Below are 19,609 nucleotides of genomic sequence, written 5' to 3'. Positions count from 1 at the left end.
TGCCTGAAGTTATAGATCCCCAATAAGGTCAGAGCCCAGTGGTGTTGGTGTGCTCTACAAACATGCAACGAGAGAAGCTAAGCAAACAAGAGGTGGGAAGAAAAATGGAGACAGAAGGCAATTGTCCTCGCTCTTTCCTTCAGAAGGAACAACGGTAATCCTGTTAGCTGTTCTGTCCTGCCTGACACCGTGCACAGGGCTTCCTTGCCTTAATGCCCGCTTCAGTCCATATTTATGTAGCAGAATAGTTTAAATTCTTTACCACCCATATTTCCTGCTCTTGGGAGTTCTCCCAGCCCATATGACATCGATCACCAGTGCTCGTGGGGCTTTTTGATGCTGGATTTATTAAATTTAATTTGGTGTACACAAGTGTACCGGCCTTGGTTTTGTACTCAGAGAGTTGTCTAAAAGCTACTTCTTCCTGAAAATACCAACCAATTGCAAATTCTTCTGGTTTAGCTGGGAATGAAAGGTTTTCAGCATCCAGCAAACACCTAAATATATAACCTATTTGTAAATGTGGAGGCAGATTTTGATCTTATTCCTGTTTTGATGCTTTCAGATTTTGCTTCCTACCTCATTCCTCATGACAGCTCTGAAAAAGGAGTGAAGCTGTGATATCTTAAGGTTTTTTGTTTTTTTGTTTTTTTTTCAAGATGCCGAGGGAGGGAAAGAAAATAACCAAAACAGACTATCTATCTGTCAGCTCTGGGCCTTTCATAAGCAGGCTACAGAAGTAATGACATTTCCAGTGGACCTTATGCCCACACCAATGCAGTAGGAGATAAACACGGTGCCCTTGAAATTAGTCAGTGGTTTGGCCCTCAAGTCTGGGGACTGAATTTATCTACTGCCATGAACACTGAATTTGAAAGAACAACAATAAAATGGAAAAAAACCTCTGTAATTATGATTAAGAAATCATTTTTGTGCATGAAGTGCTTGTTACTGAGAAATTATTCCCGTTTTCTTTTCTGATGTTGTATGGAGAGCTGACTTACTTGAATGTTTTTATTTATCAGGTGGAATTCAACGCAACTGAAATCAGAGGACATCTGTCTTCCAGGGGGTCCAAACCTGAGACCTTCTTGGCTTCCAGACAACTGCAAAAATAATGCTTTTATTTTTATTTACTTATTTCTTTCAGTTTAATAGCTACCTTAGATAAAACCTTCATGGAGAGACGGCGTCTGTAACAAGTGTATACATGAGAGGGAAGTACCTGAGAGAAGGTGAGAATGGAGAATACCAGTTCTCCTACACTTTCAAAAAAATGTGCAAAAGGCTTGAATCCAGTTTAGTTACCTGTCTCCGGGTAAGCACTCTCTTGGTGCTGAAGGCAGACAAAAATCAGATCTAATGACTGAGGGTCTTCAGAAATAGTGAGGGAGGATCTATTGAGCAAGTTCCTGAATTCTTAAGAAATGTTTTGTTCTTCCATTTCCATCCAGCATGCCAGGTACATACCTCCCTTCAGGGTGAAAAAGTACTTACCCTTTTTGAGTATGACTAAGCAGAGGGATGTTTTATAAACTGGAAAGTTCTCCCTGCAGAAGCCAAGGCACATGCTGTCTGGAGCACAGTGTTTGCACTTGGGAGGAGAGTAAACAGTGCTTTGGTTTCTAAGCTTTTTATGACTCGGAGTACATCAGTTGAGCTGAGAGCTGGTTAGCTGCAGTAACAAAAGCTTGCTTTGTTGGATGATTTAACTAAATGAATTTAAAATGGTGCTCCCTGATATGCCATCCCCATGACATTTTGCTCAGTCTCCAAATGCTGGCAATAACCATGAAGAGCTATGTGCTTTCCTGTGTAACCTGGCGCGTGCTGCGCCCCAGGGTACTGCAATGAAGTACAGTGCTGCAAAGGTTCCTCAGGTGGTTTGTTTCCCTAACGCTAGACCAAAAAAACTAATTTTGTACAAATATTTCTTGGGAGGGAGGCAGACTGAGTCCTTCAAAAAATCTTTTTCTAAAAGACACCTAAAAGAATTAAGCAAAGTGTTGTACATCCAAAACTGGAAATCTCCGGGGTATCTGCAGTATACTTAAGTGAATAATAACACAATCCTGTGTTCCCTATTCCTGTCATACTCTTCACCAAAAACTGTCGTTTACTTTAGTTCCTTTATTTTACCCCTCCATTCTTATGCTTGAAGCGTTCAGGGACTGTCATCCAATGCATTCATCTTTAAACAGTTTAAAACCAGAAGAGTCATAGCCTCTGTACAATTATTTTCCAGACCCTCCTGCTGTGAATATTCAAAACTAACCAGCTATTTCAATGAATTTCTAAGCCACTGATGACTTCTTAAAAACTTATTTTTGCCCTCATTCTTTATTGTTGACCGAACTGGTTAATTTAAAACAGATTAAGATGAGATTTCATTAAATATTATGAGAGTGCCCAAAGAAACTTAAAACACAACATCATCTGAGAGAATTGTAATTCAATTGAAAAAGTTAGATTTGACTGGAGGGTGGAGCAATTATCGAAGAATAAGCAAAGTATTCTGGGATGGATGTTACAAAAGCTTGAAAAGTTGCATTTTTATTCCTAACTTTTAAATTGAAATTATCTCTAAGATAAATACAGTTTTGGCACCTCATTTCCTATTTTATAAAGTCATTTCTGTAACATGACCAATTTGTTTTTTAAAAAACTATAAATTATACTTTCAAAACCTCTTTGACTCTGCAATAGTTTTAAGCTTTTTTTTTCTCTGCAACAAGCTTATGAAGTTATCAGTTACCGTAGAAAGTTCACCAGCTCTCAGTCCTCTCCCTGGTTTACTAAACTACGATGTAAAACGAAGAAAAGGAGCACAAGAAGTACAGCAGAAAATGTATATTGCTTAACCTTACCTGTAAGCTTAGGTGGGTGCTCTAGGTAGCTGGGTCCTGTGAAGTGCAGGAGAACGACAAAAGAAATCTTACCAACTTTGCAACTAGAGTCTATTTTTAGAGGAGGATTTGCTGACTCTGACCTTGAGTGCTACCCACTCCAAAGGACGATCTTTACATCTGCTGGTAAAACTATTCCCTGATGTGACCTGAAACATTAAACCTGGCAATTTAGCTATCTAGCCTCAGTATGACTAAGATAATGCGATGCCTGCGTGTCGACTATAATAAAAAAAAAATCATCTTTTATCTTCTTATCCCCTTGTCAGGCCTGATGCTATGTGGGTTAGGAGCATTGCACTGCTGTTTTCTGTCATGCTGTGCACAAATGATTTGGCACTGGCACAATGCGCAACGGGGAGAGGTGGCATCCTGACAAGATCCTCATCTCTTGCGTGGGCACCACCAGAAATCCACCTTCCCCTACATACTGTCTGGTTTTTCTCCAGCGCTGCCGCTCTCAGTATCCATCTGACTTCTGAAATGCCTTTTTCTGCTGAGAAAGTGTTGTGGTGCTCAGCCCTGCTCAGCTCTGGTGACACGGGCACAGCTTGCCAAAAAGAGGCAAAAGGTTTTCCAACCTTTGAAAAACTCCCTACTTTCCTAAAAAGTTTTCCTGAAAAGCTCCATGCCTTCCTATTGCAGAAAGTCTAAAACTTTCTGTAGTAAGCCACAGCCAGGGTCATCAAAGATCAAATCTGGGTTCCCCGGTGTCAGAGCCACACCTCTTCCACTCCTGCACTTCGTCCGCTGCGAGAGCGGTGACCTTCATGGCCCACAGGGCTGTCTGCTAGAGAGATCAGTGATCATGTGTGAGGAGCTGGTACACAATATCCTCTCCCCAAGCATTTGTTCTGCAGCAAACCGTTCCTCAGTGTTGCCAACTCAGACAACTTCATTAGGAGTAATGAGATTTCAGTGCTGCTGGAGCCGGGGTTGCAATGACATAAGAAACTCCAGCTGTCACGTGAGTATTGATATTTCTCAGGGGAAATTCCTCAGATCCATTGCCTTCTGCCTGGGAGTTGGGGTAAGGAGGCAAAGAGACCAGTCAGCACAAGCACGTGATACTGGGAAGTAGCCCACTGGTCTCTGCACCTGCTTTTTGGGGCCTCCCAGCCCCTTCTGTTGAGATGACCATCTTGGAGGTGATCTCTCTGGGCAGACCTGTATGCGCTGCTTGCCTATCTTTCTGGCTCACAGCGCTCCCTACTCTTACCCCAGTGCATGCAAAAAGCAGCCAGTTGTTGATATATACCCACTGTGGAACTTTTTTCGTCTCTTGCAAGAAGAGAAACAGTCTTCTGTGACTGCAAATGCCTGTGCCTGACTAAAGTTTCAGGTTGCCCAAGTGTTTTTTCCAACGTATCCACGTCCCACGGTAGATGCCATTAATTTGCAATGGACACAAGTTCCTGACTATGTCAGTTATTTTTAATATTACTTCAAATCCTTCCAATCACCTTTGTCATCCCCTGTCTGTTTAAAAGAAATAAGTTCATCCCAGAAGGACCGGGACCAGAGTTGGTCATGGCCCGTGGCTAATACTGCAGTACAGATGTGAAGTAATAACAAACAGTTTCAGTTCAAGTTCTGGGCATTGGATCTGCTGCTGCTTCATGCTAACAGCATCACTCTAGCCAAGTTTCTGTATTAGCAGCCAAGCTCCTCCCTGCCAATTATTCAGATAGTCGCTCTTAAAATGAGAAAGAGCTTAGATGTTAGAAACCTGCTGTGCCTTCTACGTTACCTTGGAAGGTTGTTGTGCAAATTAATTCTATACTGGTAACAGAGAAACTTTGTGGAGGAGGAGATACAGACCCCATATAACAGAAACTAGCAGCGGTTGGTTTATTTTTATCCCTGCAGGCGACCCAGCATGGGGGAATATGGGTAAGACGATACAGCAGACCGGCAGTGCTGGCGAGAGGAGGCTGTGTAAGGTGTGCGATGGAAGGTTTGTGCGCCCCGGGTGGCACGGCGCGGGGATGGGCAGTGGTCTGTTGCTTCTCTTGGGCTGTCGCTCCCCAAGGTTGTCTTTCTGATGTCAGATCGATGGCATGACAATGTTTTGTGGTATTGTTTTTTCAGGCTGGCATTCTGAGTTCCGGGAATATTAAGCTGAAACAGAAGTATTTGTTTGTCTGCCTGGCTGTCAAAACAATACGAGCCCTTGTGCCCCTCTCTCCGTAGGGTCCCAAGAACGTGTAGGGAGGGATTGTTCACCTCCTGGAAAAACGTTCTATTTTTGGGACCAGTTGTGTGTGTTTCCATTAGTTTTGCTTTTGTTAAGTAAAAAATACTAGCTCCTGAGATGTTCGGAGAGTGGCCAATGACTTAGAGTGTTTTGGAGCCTGGACACATGGGAAACACAGCAGGAAGGCTCTTATTTTGGACGAGGTAAGCACCTGCCCTCTGGAAAGTTGAATAGTTGCCTTGGGCTCCTAAAAGCAGATGTTTGCCATGTTATTGGTCATTTCTGAAAATCTTGGCTAAGCTTATGATGGTGCTTTGAACATGCAGATCACTCCCCCTTCCTGGAGCCTTGCATGCATTCAGCCTGCTCTTGTTCAGCCTGCAGGTCCCTGCTGTCGGTGGTTGCCTCTTCCATGTGGTCACCCATGGCCCCACGTGCCTGTCCTAGCAAAGCAACTGCACCAGCCCCAGAACATGAGCCTGGGCAAAATTCATTATCCCTGTATTTTTCATGTGTATTCTGAAAGTGTCAAAGGGCCAACCGAGAACGCCAGGCACTGTTCAGATACATGATAAAAGGCAATTCCTAGCCTTGGGAGCTGGTGTTCCAGATAGAAGAGGTAAAGGCTTAGGTGGGAAGAAGGATGACAGCCAAGCAGAATAGGCAAGATTGTGGCTAAAAAAATGCCACCAACCAGCTTCATAGGTGGGAGTTTCTGCGGCACAGAGCATGGAGCTGTTGGAAGGCTGAGAGCTCAAGTCCCATTCAGGGGGGAGGGGGTGGGAAGTGGAAAAAAATGAAAGTTTTTTTTTTAGGGGGAAAAAAAAAAATTCTTAGAAGGACTGAATTTCTTCCACAAACACTGGGTAAAGAAAAGGAGAAGGGAGAGAAATGATAGATTTCTGGCCAGACCACACTAGAGGTACAGTTGGAAAAATCTGACACACTGTTTTCTAAGGCTTGAAATTTTTATGTTAGTTTAAAATAAAAGCTTTGAGTAAAGTTCTGCTTTAGAAGACTTCCCTCCCCCATTCCAACCTGGTGGACTGGAAGATTTCCTCTTTGCTACAAAATATGGTATTATTTGGAAAAGCTGGGTTTTTAACAATTGCATGGGAAGAATAAGTATATAATTATATAAGATTGTCCTAATGGACATTTGCAGCTGTACTGAGATGCTAACAACATGCAGAAACCATTATGTTTCCAGTTGTTTGGCAAAAGTTAAGAAACCTTATATATATATTTTAAAGTTAACCGTAAAGTAAATCCAGATGGTTCTCTCTTGCATAGACAAGCAGTCTTCAAACTAGACATATAGCTGTAGCCTGGCTAGAACTTGTTTTGATTACTGCAGATAGAGAGAAATGTTTTAAATGACTGTGCACCCTCCTCACAAAATGCTACGTGCCCTTGATTCTTGCTGAAGTCAACTGGCATTTAAGCAGCACTACATAAAACTTGTTTGACAATACCTTGTGTGCATGAGTATCTAGCTGGGTATTACTTATTTAATTTCTCTTTATACTGAAGTTTTGCTTAATGGCCCCCATCAGGGGTTGGGGCTCTGCTGAGGCAGGGTTGCAGACCCATAAAGCAAAAAGGAGAGTTGCTGCCCTATGTAACCTACTGTTTGAGCTTGAGTTTGTTCTTCTCTCTTCATCTCCTAATTAAGGATTACCAGAAAGTATTGGTGGTATGCTTATTTTTGATTGATGTATTCAGAGTTTTATTTGATTCTTTAATAAGCATTGTCTGTTGCGTTCATTACTGTATTTCAGCTAGATGTCAGTTGTGCTAGCTTCTATCAGCAGGGGAATCAGAATTATGTTGACTCGTGAGACCATTCTGCAAATCAAATCAAAGGGGCAGCCTTGCTTCACAGGGCAAGGATTTCAGCGTCTGAATGTTTTAAGTCAACACATTAGGAGCATTTCTGAAATTCTGAAAATAGGGGGAACTGAAAGGTCCATCAGAAATGATAGACTCATGGTACGTTACTTTTTCTGTTGTTTTTTTTAGTCAATAAGCAAGTGTTCTTGGAGATAACAGTTGATGTCGTTTGTCCAAGTAGTATAACAGGTAGAAATGCTGTTTTATGAGCTTCTTAAGCAGTATTGTCAGGAGGGTAACTTGGATTTGACTTGGTAGGAGTCAAATTTACTGGCTGGTGCGTCTCTTGCTGTGTCTCTGACAGGGCTAATAGCCCAGCAGTAGTGGCTGTGTTTATAAGACAGTATTTGAGGCTAGGGACAAAGCAAGCTCCTGGGGGCTAGGAAGGAAGGAAGGACCCCAGTCCTGAGCGAGGTTCCCTGGCCTTCCCTGGGCTTGTGGGGGGAGGCTGGGGCTGGGGCTCTGAAAGGAGTTTTGTTCCCTGTTCTGTTTTTTCTCTTGCTGTCAGCAGAAAAAATGTTCTGGGAGATTTGTGTTCAAGTGGAGTATAGATCCCAAGGCACAGTAATGTGGAAAATACGGGATGAGGGCTTTCTTGTAACCTCCCCTTACCGAAGAATGCTGGGAACAGGAAGGCCTGGGCCCCCCCCTGCTTCTCAGTCGGTGCTAAGAGGAAGCCCTGCGAGAAGAGAACCTACCAGAGAAATCCAATGGACAGAAATCCAATTAACCAGTGAGTACATTGTCCTGTGCTGTGCAGGGCATCCTGACATGCTCCTGAGGTCCAAAAATTGGGCATCTCCAATCGTTCATAGCATTTAAGCTGCCCTACAAGGAAAATGGCATTGCCAAAATTCAAGGTGTTTTTGTCCCTACCATGCCACAGTATCACACACAGGACTGCACTTAAATTCTCTTGATGACAGGTTGGGAAACTGCCACAGTCTATTTCTACTCTTATTGTTCATTGGGATAAGAAGGTTTTTTTTCTTCTCTTTCTCTATATCCTTAATAACATGTTGCTGCAGAGATTCCAGAAACGTGTGGTTCAACCTATTCCCTAAGCATAGCGTGTTTTAAAAAAATAAACAAAAATAATAGACACTTGGTATGTAACTCTGATGAGAAAGTTTTGTCCAGACATGCTGAGAGCAGGTTTCAGGTCAGAGGAATCTCATGGTATACTGAGTGCCAAATCTAGACTTAAATAGGGCTGAGAGCCAGAAATTGGATTGATGTTTGCTGTCCTCTTGGTACAGGCTTCTGGCTTGCTGGCAGTGCAGATGGAGAAACACCAGAGTTGCCGTGCTGGTGCCGTTAGTCCGGTGTCTGTACCGCTGACTGTGGTCAGTAACAAACGCCTTAAAGGAAAGTACATGGAATCCATGCTCCCCATTTATGGCATAAATTTTCTGCCCCACAGAAAATCTGTTTAATCTCCCCACTCCACCTCCTTAATAAAGCTTGGCTGGAAGCCTGAAGCATGAAGTTTTACAGCTTTTCCAAAACTATTTCTTTTCTTCCAATGTAAATTGTCTCTGGTGGTGGTTTTTCTTATTTATGTGACTATCCGATATTCTCTTTAACTCTTCTATGCTCTTTGCCTCCGAGTGTTCTGATAATGAGTTCAACAGACTAAATAATGATAACAACTATAACTTATAACATTAACTGGTTTGAAATATGTCCCCTTTTCATTTTTCCCGAGCCAGCTTGGGGGAAGTTTCCCAACCACTGCTCAGGTGCAGCTGTTCTGCCGCACTCGGAACATCTGGTCCTGTGGTACCATATGGCTATGACCTACCGTCCTCCTAGAAGTAATCAAGTACACTTCATGTCATAAAACCCCACAACAGCAAAACAAAATGCCTCATAATCCACCAGGAATGCTCCACGCCACCTCAGGGCAAGTGCCTTTTAATGGCTTTTTGCTCCGAGTTTGATCAGGTTCCAGACTCTTTTAAGCTGAGAACACCATAAATGTTGGAAATGAGGTACTCCATTTCAGGAAAAATACAAAAGCCAGACTGAGTGGTTCTGTGAAGTCGAAATAGAGATGTTACACTATGAGAGATAGCAAGACTGCCTTAATAGATGGCATTCAAGTGCAGCTGTTTATGGGTCTTAACTGGTGTTGGCCCACGAAACGCATACTTAGAAAGGAAATCAGGGAAAGCTAACACATGCCTGGGGGCTTTGAAGTTGTTATTATCATCCACATGCATAAGAACGGGAGATCCTCTCTAGTCCAGCAAGTACTGAGAAATGAATGAGTTTGGCTGGCGCGTACATCAAAGGTCTTCACTTGTAATTTGCTTAAGAGATTAAAAATGAAATATGAGGGAATTATTGAGGAAGAGCAAGCTGCTGTTTTTCCCCCCTTGCAGCAGGAAAGAAGAACAATTGAGCATCTCTTCTGGCTGAAAGTGATTACTGAAAAGCTTTCTGACAACCTTGAGCAAAACAGCAGTTGCAACTTTGTTTCACTGACATCAAATAAGCATTTGATTTACTGAGACCCAGTTGGACCTGTCCAGTGCCAAGGAGTGTCTTCGAGAAGCAAACAAACTTGATAAAGCTCTTTCTTTACAGAACCACAATCTCTAAAGCAATGGATTGCCAGACCATGAAATGTGCTCTGCATTTTAGCTACCAGAAATGTTTTGCTTCAGAAATAGACTAACAAAACCTGGTGACAAACACTTGAAGCTTGCTACTGTTCCCTTTCCTGCCAAACGTGATTTTCACTGAGGTTCTTCAAGAGACTGAGTAACCACTAGGAAGGAGACAGTGTTGTCAAGCCATTAAGCCATGGTTGGACTGGGAGATCTGAGGGCTTGATAACAACTGTGATCGTCTGGGACAAAACTGACTGTGAATGCTTTTGAAGTGGAAGGAGGAGAGAAGTGGCTTCCTGGAGCAGCTTCCAGTAGGAATGCAATGTGGGAAACCCTTATTTTAGGGTTTTGAGGAAAAATTGTGATGAATTTTTGAAAAGGATCCAGAGATGTTGGCAGAGGTCTAGATCATGTAAGTCTTCCCATCCCATGTCCCTTGTTGTTGCCAGGTCAGAGATTTTGTGGAATGACTTGGAGCTGCTGAATGAAGATCAGATACCTCAAAAAAGAGCCTGGCCTTTTTTGGAGCTGAGACAGGCATTGATGGATGTTAGTCTACAACCCGTATGACCCAAAATGGAAGATGCTGACTGCAGATAATTTCCGTGTTCACTTTGATAGTTTCTTTGATAGCGTAAAATTTGTAATATTTGCTGACTGTATATCCAGCATGTGCTTTATCACCTTTTCTCCCCTTCATCATACAAACTCTTATCGAGAGTTCTTGGTCCACATCATCTCATTTAGGTTGGGATTTTACTTGCCCTATTATATTCCGAAATGGATAGTCCTAAAAAAAATGCTGGCTGTAACTTCATTGTACGTAGAGCAGAAGATCATCAGTCCAGCTCATTTATTGTTTTGTATCACTGAGGCACAAGGCAGTAGAGTGACAAATGAGTACATGCTTCCCAGTCAGAATTAATCAACTGCGTTTATGAGCATTGCTACTCTTAATTTTTATGCAGTGTTAAAATAGTCTCTTTCCCACACCTTTCAACCCCTCCTCAACTAGCACTGAGGATTTTAAGGAAAGCTTTTAGCTTGACCCATTGCTTTTCCATTAAGACTCCAAAGCACCCGTGTTTCTGCAAGAATCCATTCAACACACTTTATTCCAGCTGTTACAGATGCTGATTTCAGTATGAATTATGGATTCAATCCCCTGCATTTTCCTCATTTACAGACGGTGAAGCGACAGCCAATTGTTTTAAAAGAACATTCATCTAGAGGATTTTCATGTGAATGAAAATGAACTCAGAGTCACAACAGACCTGAGAAAGCTGCCCTGTGCCAGGGAGGATGTCAGAGGGGTGTCAGGCGATGCCCTGCCACCAGAAAGAGAGTGGCAGCGGACAGGACTGGCCGTCAGGAGCCCTGGCTTGAGGAGTAGAACCATGGGAAAGGTGGATGGGTGGTCAGTGAGAGGATTTTAAAAAATGTTTCCAGGGAAAGAGGACTAGGGGCTGAGATGCAGAACAGAAGTTTTTGAGAAAATTGAGCTATCAACAGGAGTTGCTGCCTATTGCAATTATAGCTCATTTACTATCAGAAAAGTAATATGTATAAACAGTGCATAAAATTACTGCTAAGCATATTTTTGAAATGTCTTGAATTTTTTATTGATACGAATAAGCCTGGGTTTAGAGAGAGAGAACTATGCTGCATGCCAGAGATAAGTAAGTACAGGTTTTACCTATTGACTTATCTCTTTAAAAAGGGAGGGAGAGAGTGGGGTTGGGGGGGAACGTAAAGGAAGAAAAACTTGAAAGTAGAATACATCAAATATTGTTTCCTTGGAAACAAAAAGGAAGATTACATCACAGGGTTCAAGACTGTAAATAGAAACCTAGCAGTGCAGATGCTGAAGAAACTCTTGCTCTTTAGGGAAAATTTAGAAATGAAGATGACCTCCCTTTAGACGCTGCTGTCACAATGCAGTCAGCACAACCTGATCTTGAGGACTAGCAGTAAATTTAGCTGATGGTATATGACAGTCTTCTCTCAATTAGCTGTAGCATTCAGCTCAGGGAACTGGTTCAGCTGGTGAGAAGAGGTACAATTTCCAGGCTGCTATAAATACCGCCGGTGTCTCCAGAGCCCTGCTATGCTGCTGTGGCAGAAATTACTAAACGTCTTCAGCCTGAACTCTCAATCCTTCGGGCAGCCATGACAGGACAGTGAAAACCTCAAGCCCTTATTAATGTTTGTGAGAAACAACCTCTGCAAAGCATCACCGTGTTCTGGTGGGAGTTCGGGCCTTTGGGCAAGATGAGCTGCGGCTCACTGGGGCGACTCGGGGTGCCTGTTCTCCCGCGGTCCACGCGACGTCCTGCTGCCTTCTCCTCTCTCTCCTTAGCCACCCCGCAGTCATGCAGCTCTTGTGCTCAGGGCCCGAAGCAGCCCTCTGCCCCCGTGGGAGTGAGCTATAGCCTCTGAGGAAGGTCTAAAGGCAAGCACAGAGGGACGGTGGCCTGGCACAGCGCAGGCTGCTGCTACTCAGCCTGCTGCAAGCTCCTGGTCCCAGCTGTGTCCTGGGGCCCGTCTCTTGCATCCCGCTGGTGTGAAGTGTGGATTGGAAGCGTTTTCTTTTCTGAGTTGCGTTTCTTGATGCTATGGAATATTTATACCATTAGTTACTAAACCAAATAGTGATGTTTTCATTGTTACAGATGGGTTCCTTTGGACTACGCAGTTGTTCATCTTATAACCTTTACTTTTTAGTGACGTGTGACTTTCTCCCTGCTTTTACAGCCAAACTCTCATCTGAGTACGTGTATACAACACTGCTAAAGGAAAGCTTCAAAATCGGGCAATTCACGCATCTTATGGGCTAATGTAGCTAAATCTTCCTTCGACAGACTAAAGCCTTGTATAAATTGTGTTATTATATGGTCTTCCTAGATGTTTAAAATAAAAATAAATAAGAAAATTAAAAAATGGATTGGTTATGGCTCCGTTAGTAAGTAGTTCCTTTCAAATTGAGACACAGATTTGTTCCATCAGTTTGTATGTGATAACACAGGGCCTGATCAAATTTCCACTTTCTGGTGGGAATCATCTCGGTTTGAGTAGTGATCTTAGCGTGACTGACTGCTCACAAAGGGCTGTTCCTGCCCAAAGCTGACAGAGCAGGGCTTGGAGCTGCTGGTAAGTGAAGAGATTTGTTAAATGTCCCAATGTCATGGATGTTAATGATGCCATAATATATATGTCTGTATACATCCTTCCCTGGCACTGCTCATTTTAAGGCATAGCCAAGTAAATGAAACAGCATGTGCTCCCAGCTGCTTTAGCCCTAGGACATGGCTGTGATGTACCAGGTGGCAGTACTCTAGCTCTCGTAGCTTTTTCCACGTCTCATAACATGGTACGCACTCCTAAATCTACCAGAGAATCTCAGCTTTCCTTGGCAGGGGAGAGGAGGAGGAATATAAGTTTATTGCCCTTGTCAAAAAAAATCATGAAAACAATGAACCTTAAGACAAATAATAATAAAATACCATGCTTTATAAAGACAGTCTCACAATGGGAAAGTGGGGGGATGTGATACAGGAGTTCTGAACATCTGGGGCTGGCAGAAATGCCGTTCTTGCTTAGGTAGATAAAGGGGTGATTTGTATGTGTGTCTAAGTCTAGCTGTGGTTCTGGATCCAAGGTTGCTATTACCATAATAAACTTTAAGATCTCAGGTCTGTAAGTGTCTAGTGCTAAGGGAAATCTGGATAAGATTTGAACCTTGTAGTTTGTGTCAATCTTCAGTTTAATCTTATGTTTTAATTTGAAAGAATTGTAAGGAATTTGTCATACCACTTTTCATGGGAAAAGTGGCTGGGGTGGGGAGGGGATCCTGATATGATGGTGCTTTCTTTGACTTGCTTGGGTTTGCTGCTGTAATCTCTTATCTCTGTGAGTCATTGTACCTGCACAGTTTGCTTTTTTTTCAAAATGTCTGTTCCACATTGTGAGCTGATATTCCGTGGTGCAATATTCTGCCAGTACAATCACAGCACTCCAGAAGTGCTTTTGCAGTACATTGCATGGGATAACTACTAGAATATACAGAATTTTTAGCCTCCCATAATATTTTTTTTTCCCAAGTAGCCCAAAACTAACTTCTTTATTTTTTAGCAAGCTGGCACCTTTATTGGCAGGCAGGCATTTCTGAGCATTGAGATGACTGTTGTCAACATGACTAGCCTGAAAAAGATATATTAGTATTCATCTCTTGAAATGCTTTTGGATGACTGGCCAGACAGACTGTTATGGCATTGATACTTGACATCTGACCAAAAGGATCTGGGATAGCAGAGACGCAGGTAAGTTGACATACGTCTGTGGTGCGAAGCAGGATGGGTTAGAAACTGTAGGACTTCCTGGAGGGTATAGTGGTCATAAAATCAGGGTGTAACCACATGGAGCCGTAACTGAGTCCAAACTGGTTGGTTTTTTCTTCCATGAAAGATGACAGTAGGAAAAGACATCAGGTGAATTGAAGAACTGTGTGAATTGATGGAAAGCAACTTTGGCTGTAAAAATCTAAATACTCCTTTCTGTTACTGCCTTCTCCCAAGCACTCCCTACCTCCCTAAAAAGCAACAGACAGCTATTCTGCCTGATCAGATGAGCTGTTTAAATTAAAGCCACTCTGTAAGACTAATGTGCGTGCCAGGACTGTTTTCCTTGGTATAGTTTTCATTTCTTGTTATATGATGTCCCCTTTGATTAATTCAAATACGTAGGAAAAAAAAGATGGTCAGTCTGATTTTTAATCAGTTGTGTGTTCCAGTCAGGTATCAGCTAATTACATACAGACAATTAACAGCTGCATCTGAGAAATGTGTTCCTTAGCCTTCAAATGTGCAGAGCGTGCAAGGCTGGGATTTCCCCAGGAGAGCTGAGGAAGAGGAGGAGAGCAGTCTCCCCTGGCTGTGGCAGTATTTGGTCCCACCAGCCAGGAGCTGCGGCACAGCCTCTCCTGGCAGCCGAGCGCTGCCTGGCAGGGGATGGCGTTTCTTCACGAGTGGAGGTTTTCCTTCTGCAAAACTCTTGGCCAAGCAACGTCTTCTGGTTATTATTTCTTGAAATCATCTTGTCACTGGCTATTATAGTCTGAACCCTTTAGAAATGTTCCCTGCGAGGGTGGCCTGGCCAAATCACATGTACTGGTACCTCCAGGCATGGTCATAGCTACAAAAATTGTGCAGCTGATTGATAGTTATACATGCACGGACAGAGGATTAGAAATGCAAGTCAGTGAACAGAACAGAGAGTAAAGAGTAAATTTAATTTTCCAAATATCCTTAGTTTGAATAGTCTCTGATAAAATACTGTTTTCCGCTTGTGAGAATGGCAAAGAAAAGTGTCTTTGAGTCCAGCCCTGGGATCCTGCTGTGTCCCTCTTGTGAATGAGTAATGAAAAGTGGCCATTCATTGCTGAATGATTATTTTTCCCCTTCAATGGAGTGTGGGGGGGAAACCCTCCAAAATCCAAGTCTTCTATGAGTCCAGCAGACTAAAAGCATCAGGAAACCTCTGGAGGGAAGTAAAAAGTTATGAATGGAGAATAAAATATTGGTGCGGAGCAAAAGGGCTGTTGTGTATAAAGAGCAGATGGGAAAATGTTGAGTTTGAAGTTTAAAAGACAAGAATCTGAATCTCATTCAGCTGAGCAGGGGGAAGTGGTTTGGGTTTCCTTTCCTTGGAGGTTGGCTCCATTTGATGAATTGTCGAGATGTGCTATAAATGTTTAAGATTTATAGGAGAGGCTCCAAGTAATACTAATGAGCAGCTAAAAATAGATATGATAGGAAAATATAAACTGACAAACAGATCATCCAGCATAACAAAACTTCATAATCACGCAAGTGTTGCCAACTGAAGATGGGAGACATGGCATGAAAATGAGCTTTTGTTTTCCACATCTGAAAGTTAAAGGAGTCGGAGTGGAAACAGATGTTCTCCAAAACAATGTGTCAGAATAACTCTAGTAACAGCCAATTGTCACCAGAGCTGAGCAAATAATTCCTCGCTTGCTCTTTGCTGGCTGATGGTTTTCCAATGATGGGTGGGGTTTTTGTAAAGAGTGGATTTATTTATTTATTTATTTATTGTAAGCAACCCAAATGTTTTTAGTGGAAAAGTTACCAGTGCCTCACTTCTTACAGTTCTGTGCTTCTCAGGTTTTTGGAATTTTTGTCTAAAACCTCTTAGTCCTCCAAAAGCAATCTTAAGGGCTTCGGCAAATCATTTCGATTGTAAATTTTTGTAAATATCTCATTGCTGATATTTAATATTAGACGAATTGATGAATTATAATTATTATTGAATTAGGAGGAATTAGACGAATCAGATGCTTTGTTTTCACAGAAAGGGGCTTGTGGAGCAGCGACTGTCTTTCCGAAGAGTTTTACACTGGGAATAACTACAAGGATGGATCTTGTCTACTACTAAGCAACAATGGCAGAGTTGTTGAGCTTTCATTTTCAGGGTCTATCTGATGAAAACCTACAGAAGAGAAACATTCGAGTCAATTGGTGATATGTGGACAGCCTGAGGGATCAAAGATCCTTCGTGCCGCTATGAATCTCGGTCTGTGCTGGGCGCCTGCTGAATGCACTCCAGATCTTTGTGGTCATGAGGACTGTTGGCAGCAAGCAGGAAGACCCTATCCCTTGACAAGTGGCATTTTGCGTGAGGTGAGGCTCTGCCCCCATCTTGGGCAACAGGCAGATCAGAAGGGTGAGCTGAGTCTCGGACCTGCTTTTGAATTTTACCTGAAGCTTAGTAACTGATGTTTTTGTCAGCTGGCTGGGTTTTTATTGTGCAGATTTTCTGTTTGTACTACTATGAAAATATTTTTATTTGCAATGGTATTTCCATTGGGAGATGCTTTGTCTCCAGGGTAACTTCCCTGAGAGTGGTTTTAAAAGTCAGTCTGTGGAAAGTAGTGCATCTTGTTTCGCAGTCTTCAAATGCCCCTTTAGACAGTAATAAAAGATGTTGTTATTCTTCTGATACTATTTTTGCCCTGACTTGGCACCTACTTATTGTCTGAAAAGGGGGCAGAGCCGTGGAGATGTACTCAAGGATTTGATAAAGACAATGTGGGCTTCACTGTAACGTAGTGATCAAGTGAGGAAACACTAGATGGGACATGGCGTGGCAACATCATGGAATGCGCTCTGTGACAGGGTGGAGAATGGCTACTGGCAGAGGAGGAAGGAAAAGAACAATTTTTTAGAAGGTGAGACAGGAATAAGGTTGCTTGAACAGCTGAGGTTGTTGAGCATGAAGATGATGGAAGGGTGTTATGGAGGCAGAAGCAGGAGGAGGAGAGGCAGAGCCAGATCCTCAGCTAACATCGCTGGATATTTTTAGGAGTGCTTCCTGAGAGTGCTTTCTGTATATAAACAGACAAGGTTCCAGGAGGCAGCGATGAGGGGGAGCGGTGTAACTCAATGATACTTGTTCTGCAAATAGTACATTGCAAAGAGCAAATTGTTTGACTTTATTAAACTGCAGCCTCCTGCAACAGATCAAGGGTCTAGTTTCTAAGCAAAATAATTGTAGCCTAAAGAAAACTTAACTGTTGAAAGCCTCACAGGCCCTAGATTCCTGTTTGACTTGGCTTTAGGAGTTGCATATACTCTTTGAACCTCAGACTATGAAGTAAATTTGCAAAGCACAAGCTATTTTGAAGCCCCTCTCAAAAGTAACACGTAGCTCAGCCTTGTTATCAGGAAAATACAAGACATGAAAAATAATGGGAGGAGGATAACATCTGGCAAGTGGACTTGACAGTGCTTTGCAGTTCTGGAGGGGCTGGCAGGAGCTGGGCAGATCTGATCCAGACATCAGGGTTATGCAGAAGAAAGTCTCACAGTCTTGGTGGGCAGTGCTGAAGTTAAAGAAGAAGTGGGAGCCACTGGCTGAAGTGGAACAGGCCACTCTAATGCAGAACCAGGGGATCTGCCCGTGAGACGGCCTGGCTCCATCCTCGCCTACAGGCGCTGCGTGTTACTAAGGGCGCCGTACCCAAAGAGCGGTCTTGTGTACGCTGAAGGCCATGAACAAAATGGTTACTCTGGAATGTGGTCAACTTAGGCTTGTCCAGTGGCTTGTTACTCAACCCTGACAAGTTAGTCTTGGTCACACTTAGTTTTTTAGCTTTGTGGCCTATTCTGGTTCCCAGTTCAGATTTTTTTTTTTTTTTTTAAAAAAAAAAGGGCGAAAGCTATGACTTAAGAAGGTCCCATAAGAGGGCCACCCTTGCTGCAGCAACCCCAAAGCTATCTGTGCAAGGAGGCATGAATTAATCCACCTGCAAGAAAAAGACTGAAACTCTTAGCTGTCGCCACTACACAAGGTAGGTACCTGGGCAATATCCTGGCTGGTGTTTCTTTCCATGGGAAACCTGTCCTTGGCAGCATGTCCTTCCGTGCAACTTGTTGAAAATTTCTGTCCTCTCTTCCCTTGGCTCTTCACAGAGCAGATTTATGGTCCCACTTTTCTTTTACAAATAAAACCCTAAGTGCAAATCCAAAGGATAAATAACGCAGTGCAGACATGCCCGCAGCAATATTCTCTGTATTTATCATTGCTGAAAGTCTGGGAGGAAAAGCTGGTGAAGGCAAGATATCTTATGTGAGAAAACTGTTCTCGTGCTTTCGTGCCAACTCTGGAGGCTGGAGAGCAATCCTGTTGTGCTTTTCCCCAAACATCCTGCTGCAGCTCAGGCAAACTCCAGGTGCCTTGTCTGTGAGAAGGGGCTAAGATGCCCACCCTCCCTCGCGGGCTTGCTGTGCGGGAAGTACACCCGCTCCACCACAGTGCTGGAGGTTGCTCCTTCACAAGCACGCAGAATGGATAGGTGTTCATGAATAAACCTCGGCGTTTGCTCTGCACTGGGCAAAAAGTAGGCGTGGAAAACATGGTAGCATCCATGCTGCTCTGTCCGTGAATGTGTCTGACTCTGCTGTTCTGATCACTTCCACCCTGCCTGCAGTCTTGATTGATGCTGCTTTTGGCAGGTAATATTTAGCTAGGGCCCCAGGCAAGTATGATTACAGCGGGTGCTGCAGAGGCAGTACACCTGCGGGGAGTGAGAGTGAGAGGGGCTTCATTCCGCCTGACTCGGCAGCAGCAAAATTGACAGCTGCCCGCCAGGACCAAAGGTCTTGTTGTTAGCAAGGGTGACTGTGGTGGAAAGAAGCTATTCCTTGTTGCTTGGGCTCAGCCAGCAACTCTGGATCTGGAAATCGTAGCACAAGATATACCTGGAACCACCCCCAATCTTGTTTTCATTTCCTTGAGCCCAGCTGTAATTTTAAGAGACTTTTGCTTAACTGAGCACAGGGGCAATAAGCCACCTCAGTGTGCAGCACATGTGGGTCAGAGACTAGGACTGCTTAATTGTCAACAACTACTGAGCCTGCACCTGTACCCCTGCCAGGCCACCTCCATGATGCTGCAGCCCTTGCATAATTGAGGGAAGGTAGTGGTGGGCTCTGAAGGTACTGTCATCTGCTGGAGGGTGGAGAAACTGCAAGGAGATGGGGGGACCTGCCTCCCACTGTCTGAACTTTGCAGCAATGCAAAGTACTGGAACCAGCCCAGGCTCTTCTAGAAAGGGAGTTTTATGTCCTGGGGTTGGGTAGTTACTTTATTGTCTTTGTGGCAGTGTTTTGACCTCTTGTTCTTCATTCTTTGGTTGGGTTGGGTTTTTTTCGGAGAGAAGAGGAAGCCTCCACTATACACCTGTAACAGTGACATCCAGCCAGCAGCCCTGCTTTGCCAGTGCCCTGGCTTTCCTGGCGGGCTGCCGCTCCAGCCGGACTTACCGCTCCCAGCTGCGAGTCATGCATGGCAGGGGAATCTATGGTTGTCCCTGGCCAGTTGAAATAGTCCCGCAATGGCTCACAGGCCTCCGCTGTGAGCTCAGTCACTCAGAGAAGTTGTTCACTTTAAATTCCCTGCAACCACAGATGTTTCCA

The 19,609-nt window shown here is 43.5% G+C and overlaps 1 long non-coding RNA gene across 7 annotated transcripts in view; it reads left to right on the top strand.

The window, feature by feature from the left end:
• The window catches only part of LOC142084188 (uncharacterized), a 38,057-nt gene extending 25,529 nt beyond the window's left edge, over window positions 1-12,528 (top strand). For 3 of the 7 annotated variants that reach the window (XR_012674282.1, XR_012674278.1, XR_012674276.1), the window contains 3 exons: window positions 16-5,306; window positions 7,505-7,729; window positions 8,256-12,528. This is a non-coding gene — a long non-coding RNA (uncharacterized LOC142084188). The remainder of the gene's footprint in view (window positions 1-15; window positions 5,307-7,504; window positions 7,730-8,255) is intronic. The other 4 variants (XR_012674281.1, XR_012674280.1, XR_012674277.1 and 1 more) reach the window with 4 other exon arrangements.
• The last annotated feature ends 7,081 nt before the right edge of the window (window positions 12,529-19,609 follow it).

The sequence above is a fragment of the Calonectris borealis genome, chromosome 7 (genome assembly GCF_964195595.1).
Source record: "Calonectris borealis chromosome 7, bCalBor7.hap1.2, whole genome shotgun sequence".
Classification (NCBI taxonomy): domain Eukaryota; kingdom Metazoa; phylum Chordata; class Aves; order Procellariiformes; family Procellariidae; genus Calonectris; species Calonectris borealis.
Note: the sequence above shows the minus strand (reverse complement) of the source record. Positions and strands in the feature narration are given on the sequence as shown.